Below are 7,603 nucleotides of genomic sequence, written 5' to 3'. Positions count from 1 at the left end.
AAAATGTGTTTTTAAAGGTTATATGATTAGATTTTCTCTCCACCTCAAGCAAGATTAGGGTAATATGGATGACTACCATACATGGTAGATATTCTACACTTGCCATTTTTACCATGATATCATCTATGAAGTTGTTTCCCATCATGGTAAATTTTGTAAATATCTTACTATTATGCACACGAACAGTGGTCTTCCTTTATATCAGAAGATGTCTGTCTTCTTCCCTTTTGGGGAAAATCATCCTTTCTTCCTCAGCTGCTCCCCACTTTGCCATGCATGAGATCCCGATGGAAGTTCCACCACCTTGCCTGCCTAGCAACGTTGTTGGTTTAAGAACACGTGACCTCTGCAGGGTCAGTCTGAGAGCCTCATCTCCTAACCTGCAGATGTTCTAGGTGGTGAGAATGTGACTAAACCAGCCAGTCAGAGGCTTTCCCTGAGACTTTCCTAATCTGAGCCAGAGGGGAGAAGTACCTAAAGCCTAGAAGGGACTTCAAACCTTGAGAAGAGAAAGTTGGAAAATTGAAACCAAAAATAAAGAGTCACACCCCGGGGAGCCCTGAAGGTCAGTGAGCCCCTTCCACACGGCTCTCTCTGTTCTTATTAGAGTTTGGTCATGGGAGCTGACAAATTCACCTTTTAATTTAAGAGGTTTCTCTCACACAGAGTCAGAAGAGTCCTAAATAATAGACTTATCTTACATGTGAAAATCCTTTGTCCTTCACTTGTCTGTTTTCACAGACTTTGCTTTTTTTGCCTTTGGTATTTTTGCTGCAATGTACAGATTCTTACCAATGGCCCAGCCTCTGCACTCTGCGTCCTGAGGCTGGGACTGCTCTGCTGTCTTCTGCAGCCAATAAGGGCGGATGCCTCTTTCCCTGCTGTTTTGCCCAGAAATAGTGTCCAATGGGAGAGTGGCTTGTGCCTTCATTTAGTGAGAATATCCTTTTAGTTTACTTTTTATCATCTTGGGGAACCAGGGTAAACTAGTCTCGGTTGGTATGGATTAAGTTGACATTCTGATCTTGTAATTTTCATTCCTCCCCAAACTCCAGGACCCATTGCAGAAATGAGTTTCTTATACCAGATTTGTTTCATAAGAAATACTTTTTATCGGAGCCCTGTTATCACCATTTAGGCGCTAGAAAACCTGAGAGATTTGTCTATGTATGTTTGAACTGCAGTTGGTAACTTGCGGATCTGGTCCCAGTTTATAAAGACTACTCTCCAGCCCCCTGGAGAAGCAGTCTTTTCAAGAGCTGCGAGGGATGACAAGTTGTTGCCTACCTTCACCCTCCAGGAGTCTAGTTTTTAGTCTGACTACATACTCTGTAGGATACACAGGTGCTCTTCAGTGACTGAATCCTGCCATGGTAGCAAGAAAGCAGCCATAAACAATGCATAAACAAATGGGCATGGCTGTGTTCCAATAAAACTTTATGAATGCTGAAACTTGAATTTCACAAAACTTTCGTATGTCACGATCAATTATTTTCCTTTTGAAACGTTTTAACCATTGAAAACTTTTATTTCTAGAGCTGTATCAAAGCAGGTGGTGGGCTGGATTTGATCTGCAGGACATTATATTTTCTTATCGCATTAATACAGGATGCATCTAGATTTCAGAGATGTTAGAATGCAGAAATATATGCATCTTAGGTTGAAATGTGACTTCAAATATGAGTGAAAAGCTCAATATTATAGAGTACTAGGTCTTTTGGATTTCCCTGAGTTTTAACATCAGTAATATATCTCTGTAATGCTTTGCCATTGAGCCGTTGGCAATCAACACTGATCGCTGGTGAGCTAGAGTCTGTCCCTTCTGGGAAATAGAAGAGCTGGATGTGAAATGGGGAAGGTTGAGAAGGAAGTTAGCAAGTCAAGGAGCAGGGAGTGGCCTCTTGGAATCTGAATGTTCAGGGGGATAATAATACATGCCAGTTGTATATCACTTTAAGTCTAGAAAGTATCTGTACATATATTGTTTTACTGAATATTCTCCATGATTCTACGAGATAGCCATGGTAGAAATTAGCTGCAGATCAGAAAAACATATATTTAAGTGAATTAGAGTTACATGGAAGTAGACCCCGACCGTGTCTTTTGACCATTCAATTCTTTTTTTTTTTTTAAAGATTGGCACCTGGGCTAAAAAGTGTTGCCAATCTTTTTTTTTTTTTTCTGCTTTATCTTCCCAAATCCCCCTTGTACACAGTTGTATATCTTAGTTGCAGATCCTTCTAGTTGTGGGATGTGGGACGCCACCTCAGCATGGCCTGATGAGCAGTGCCATGTCCGCGCCCAGGATCCGAACCCTGGGCCGCGGCAGCAGAGTGCGTGAACATAACCACTGGGCCACGGAGCTGGCCCCTGACCATGCAATTCTTCTTCACGCAAAAAGCTCATATTCAAGGAGTCTTTCTGAGGGTGAAAGCTGAGCAGACATATATCAATGCACTGGAAAAAAGAGATGAGAAAAAGAAGTAAGACCCAGCCTCCTGGCGCTTTGAATAATCTCCACCCGCTAAGCAAATCGAAGGAGGGAGAGTTTTCTCCCTCCAGATCGTGATTATCAGGTCACAGCCTTTCTCTTTCTTTTTCCTGGTAATACCGACATCAGCAGAACTCGCTAGTACTCAGCTAACTTTAGTTAAAGCTATTGTCAGGACCTGTATGTGCAGATCTAAGCCAAAATGGAGCTGGTTCGTTAATTAAATTTAAACATTTTGCCAGTTATCTCTGATTTCACTTCCTAGTCCTGTTTTGCTTCTCTGCCTCATCTAAGCTGAGTAATCTGATATGAGGGAAAAACCATGGACTTTGCACTCAGGGAGTTGAATCCCAGATGTGCTGTTCGTTTGTGACTCTCGGCAAATTACTTAACCCTACTGAAGTTTCATCGTTCCCATTTTAAAAGGAGAGTAATATTGCCAACATTGTAGAAATGTTACCAATGACTTAATGCATATAAAGCCTGTAGAAACGTGCCTGGTGCATTGTAATCTGTATTAGATTGCAAGCGCTGCATGAGAATCACACAAAAACATCCAGAGAAGCACTTGGTACATAGGAGACAATCCCTAAACAACAGAGAAAGATCCTCTCTGGGTGGATTCTCCAGGTCCACTTGTTTATCCAGTTCAAAAGGTTGCACTTTCTCTCCCCAACACAGAAAATCTATCAGCGTAGCACGGTCCTGGTCACTCCAGTTGTTCTGTGTTGAGTTTCTTTACCTCCTTTTCTCATGTTGTCACTAAGGGCTGTGCAGTGCAGAAATCACCCAGTTCATATCTACTCTTTATAAAATTAATAAATGATTTTCTCTCCTCCAAATAACCTTTTCTTTTTTCTTTATACTCCTGCTTTTAGTAGTGTCTGTGTTAAAGATTGCATATTTGATGATTAATTACTTACTGCCTCACACCCACTCTGATATCTATAAACCCAATGTCTATTTCTCTGCCTCTCATCTCACTGAAATTCTCAGCAGCATTGGACGCTGTTGACATCTGCTCACTTCTGGAAATGTTCTTTTCTCCTTGCCTTCCACACCACTTCTGCTTTCATCCAACCTCTCAGGCTCTTCTGTCTGTGTTTCTCTCGCAGGCTCCTCCTTTTCTATCCAACCATTCAATATCTTGTTACCTCACAATTCCTCCCTAAGTCTTCTCCTTTTCTTATCGAAGTTCTTTCTGCAGGTAATTTGCTTTACTTTTTTCAATTTTAATATTTCTGTTATCATTTTCCACGTCCTCCCAGTAATCCAAGCTAAAAGATTCAGCCCAATCTGTCTCCTGCTTTCCCCTCGTTCTAGTTCTTTGCCAATGTGCCTTTATTATATATTTGTGGAATGGATAAATGATCTAACTTCTCACAAACAGATGTAATTGCACATTTACAAAATCTGTATAATTTAGTTTCTACCAACTTTTCTCCTCCCAGGAATGCTATATTCCAAAGATGTTGTTCTACTCGTTGTCAGAAAAGCCTCTAACTATGAGAATAGAGCATCCTCTTCTTCCTTTAATGAAGACTTGAATGAATTCTTGGTGAGAACTTCAAAGAGCCATTACTAGAGTGGGCATTTGACAGACTTTTATGTCAATGAGAAAACATCCATTAAGTGATAAAGTGGTCCCATTCTTATCTGGTTTCCTCCAAGAAGCAAAAATGAAAAAAGATTAAAAAACGAAAACCAAAGAGCTCCTCTCTATTGTTTAGCTACTGCTGTACTAACAAGCAACCACCAAGTGCCAGTGGCAATATAGCACTTGTTTCTCCCTCAAGTAGTTTAGTTGGGGGTCGGCTGAGCTCTGCAGGCGGGCTCTGTATCAAGCTGGGCTTGGCTCAGTGCCGTGGGCGTGCCTCTGGTTGGCTTTACATGTGCTCATCCTGGGGCCCAGGCTGAATGGGGCATAGCTACTCAGGGAATGCTCTCCTTACAGCGTTGGCATTAGCATGGAAGCTAGCCGAAACGCAAGAGGTCTCTTGCCATCGAAGTTTGAAACTAGTTCACTGTTGCTTGTGCCCATATTCTGTGAGCCAAAGCAAGTGACACAGAGGAGCCCACAGTCAAAGAGCAGGCAAGTGCTTACCCCATTTGTAGGAGGAAATGCCAACTTACATGGCAAAAGGCAGGGACACCAATAAAGGTGAAAAATTGGAGTTGCAAATTCAATCCACCATCCTTGGTCTACAATAGCGGGACACGGAATTCACTGCCAACTGGATGGAAGTGTGCTCATCTTCAGTGGTGGCTTCACTGTGATGCTCCATTTCTCCCTTCTCTCCTCTCTCTCCACGTTTATCCTTCAGAGATGATTTTCGTGTATCAAAGATAAACAAAAAACAGACAGGCTTGCCTTCAGCAGACATCCCTAGAAATACAACTCAATGCAAAGCACGACGATGGGTCCTGAAGAGGCAATAGTGTCGTCCCAGACACTCAACATCAGTTATCCTGCTGAAGACCTGGGATAGGATTTCAGATGCAATGAAGGACTCAGACGGGGATAAAAATGAATTGAGAAAGGACGTTGGATTCCTGCAGTGGGTTAGGCCGGGCATGAGGCTTCCTGAGAAGCAGGTGGAGTTTGCCTAAAAGTTATGAAGAGGTGCTTGGAGGAGACTAAGGCCACCCTCATCAATTATGAGCTTCAAGGGAAGGCTTCTCTTGTCCCCCATAGCATCTGACACAGTATTTCACACATTGTTCACTTTCAGTATCTGGTGGAACATGAATTAGATTATAGATCTCTGATTTGTGACAGTTAATATAAAGATTAACGCAATTTACTGAAAGTAAATTATAACAATGAAGGGTCTACTATATATAAATTCTATTTGGTGAGCAGATTTTTGGGGAGAAATGCTAATTCAGGTAAAACTTCTTTTGCTATTGGCCAGCATGGGCTTTACTGATAGTTTATAAATCATTTTATAAGCTATTTTCATCATTGTCAGTTTTGGAAAATGCTATTGAGGGGACTGCGGTTTGGGGCAGAGTGAGCACCTGGAATATAGTACAAGAGCTTGGTTTCTCTTCCTGGGCTTGCCCCTGACTTTCTGTGTGACCTTGAGCGGGTCATTCAACTTCCCTAAGCCTCAATGTTTCCATCTGTAAAATGAGTACTTTGAAGCACATCATTGCTCTTATTTTTAGATTTTAAATAGATTTCACAAGTTGTTATTTTAAGGTAAACTTTTCATGTGAAAACAAGCCGACTAAGTTTAGATAGGAATAGAGGAGAAGACAATTTTGAAGGCAATGGCATATACTTAACAACTTTATCTTTGAGTTTTTATGGCTCACTCTTGGGCTCAGGCGTTTTATGACTTGTAACAGCTTAACGGTGCTGCTGGGTTAACTCCTGCAGGGAGATTCCTCTTCCCTGAAACGCATGCCTCACCTGAGTGTGCTGAGGAGGTCGGATGAAAATGCAGCGCCTGTGCAAGAGCTTGTCACGTATGATGTACGAGGCCCTGTGGAGACCTTCCTTTTCCAGTCCCTTCCCTCTGTTCCATCCTTGCTGCCTGATGAAAAATGAACAACGATTATGTCTCTTGCACCATGGAGACAGAAGAACAGAAAATAAACAGTGACTGATTAAGGCAAGTGGCTTTATTACAGGGTAAAAAAAAATATCATCAATAATAGCAAAATGGAGAAAAATGGTAATGAATAATTAAGCATAATAATACAGTCATGATAACAATAAAAACCAGGGAATAATGCAATTTTGTTTGTAATCATATGACTGTTCATCTTGATGCAGTGTCCCCATTTTGACTGTTTCCATCAGACATGTAAGTACAGCGTGGCCTTTCATTTAGTTCCTATAAGAATTTGTCTGAGAGAGCTGTGGCTCTGCTCTCTTCCCGCTTCCTGAGAATTCTGTCTACACTCCTTTCCTTTCCAATTATGTAAAATGCACACTCACTTTCCTTTCCTCTGATGCTTCTAGCCTGGAATTAGCACCAACAATGCAACTGAACCCTCAGGAATGTTCTTGCTGTGAGAGAAGGTCCAAGCAGTCAGGTGATTTCATGCTGGCTGGCAATCCCTTGGGTTTCCCCGCCCCCAGCCCCTGCAGAAATTCACTGGAGCAATAACTCTAGTGCAATCATGGAGGAAAATTCAGTCAGATGATCTTGAATAGAAAGAGACTGACGAAGTAATAGAAACACCACCCCCGTACATAGCAGCTAAGCTTATTTCACCTGGCTGTTGTCTTTAGCATTTTTACAAAGTCCTTGGTTTATATACAGTCTCAGGCACCGAACAGTTGAGCCTGAGAAATCAGTGCCAAGAAGTTACAGCAGCTTTGGAGGGTCCAGATTGCTCAACTGGCTAGAAGCATAAGTAGGTTATCTGATTTTCGAAGTGCTACAAGGGGGCAGAGTAAATGGTGTCTTTTCCTGAGGCTAACAATGAGGCATGGGTGTTGGAGATGCCAGCAGAGCCTCTCTCGCTCCTCCCTGCAGACAATGTGTGTCACACTGAAACAGAAATAATGAAAAACTCTGAGACCTCTGAGCATAGCAAAGACAAGACTTTGTGTTTTTGTTTCCAACAGATTTTGTGCACTTGACTATTATTAACCCAACCCACAAGCACACAATCACTAAAAAATAACCTCTATCTTTGTGTTTCAATCTGTCCTTATTGGTAGGGGAAGAAAGGTATGTTTTAATCTTGCATAGTAATTCAGAGACTGGAAAAGGATCTTGAGTTCCAAGGGTCAGTATATATTTGAGGAGACAAAAAGGATTGTGTAGACTTCATGTGAAGAGTCTAAAAGCCCCTTCCGACTTTGGGTGAACTGAATAGATTAGGTTGGAGCAAATGTCCATTTTTCAGACAGACAGGTGTACATCACAGATGTACAACTGCATAAAATTATAGCTATGTAAAAATGAAATAAATAAAATTTGTCAAGCTTTAGTATGAGAGCTCTGAAGTGAGGTGATGTGAGGAAGAAAGAGGTTTGGGAATGGCTGGGCCCAAGGCAAAGTTATTTTAACTACCAACATTACGTGACTCTTTTTCAGATGAAAAAACAAACTTGTGTGCATTCTCATTTTCTCCTCCCAACAGTCGTAT

At 41.6% G+C, this 7,603-nt stretch overlaps 1 long non-coding RNA gene across 1 annotated transcript; it reads right to left on the bottom strand.

The window, feature by feature from the left end:
• Nucleotides 1-1,418: 1,418 nt before the first annotated feature.
• LOC139080809 (uncharacterized) lies at nucleotides 1,419-6,544 on the bottom strand. The gene is made up of 3 exons (XR_011535608.1): nucleotides 6,441-6,544; nucleotides 5,910-6,033; nucleotides 1,419-2,457 (listed from the first exon to the last, which is right to left on the bottom strand). It is a non-coding gene; the product is annotated as an uncharacterized lncRNA (long non-coding RNA).
• Between the last annotated feature and the right edge of the window lie 1,059 nt (nucleotides 6,545-7,603).

Source organism: Equus przewalskii, chromosome 32 (genome assembly GCF_037783145.1).
Source record: "Equus przewalskii isolate Varuska chromosome 32, EquPr2, whole genome shotgun sequence".
Taxonomy (NCBI): domain Eukaryota; kingdom Metazoa; phylum Chordata; class Mammalia; order Perissodactyla; family Equidae; genus Equus; species Equus przewalskii.
The sequence above is the reverse complement of the archived record's forward strand: the minus strand, read 5'-3'. Positions and strand labels throughout refer to the sequence as shown.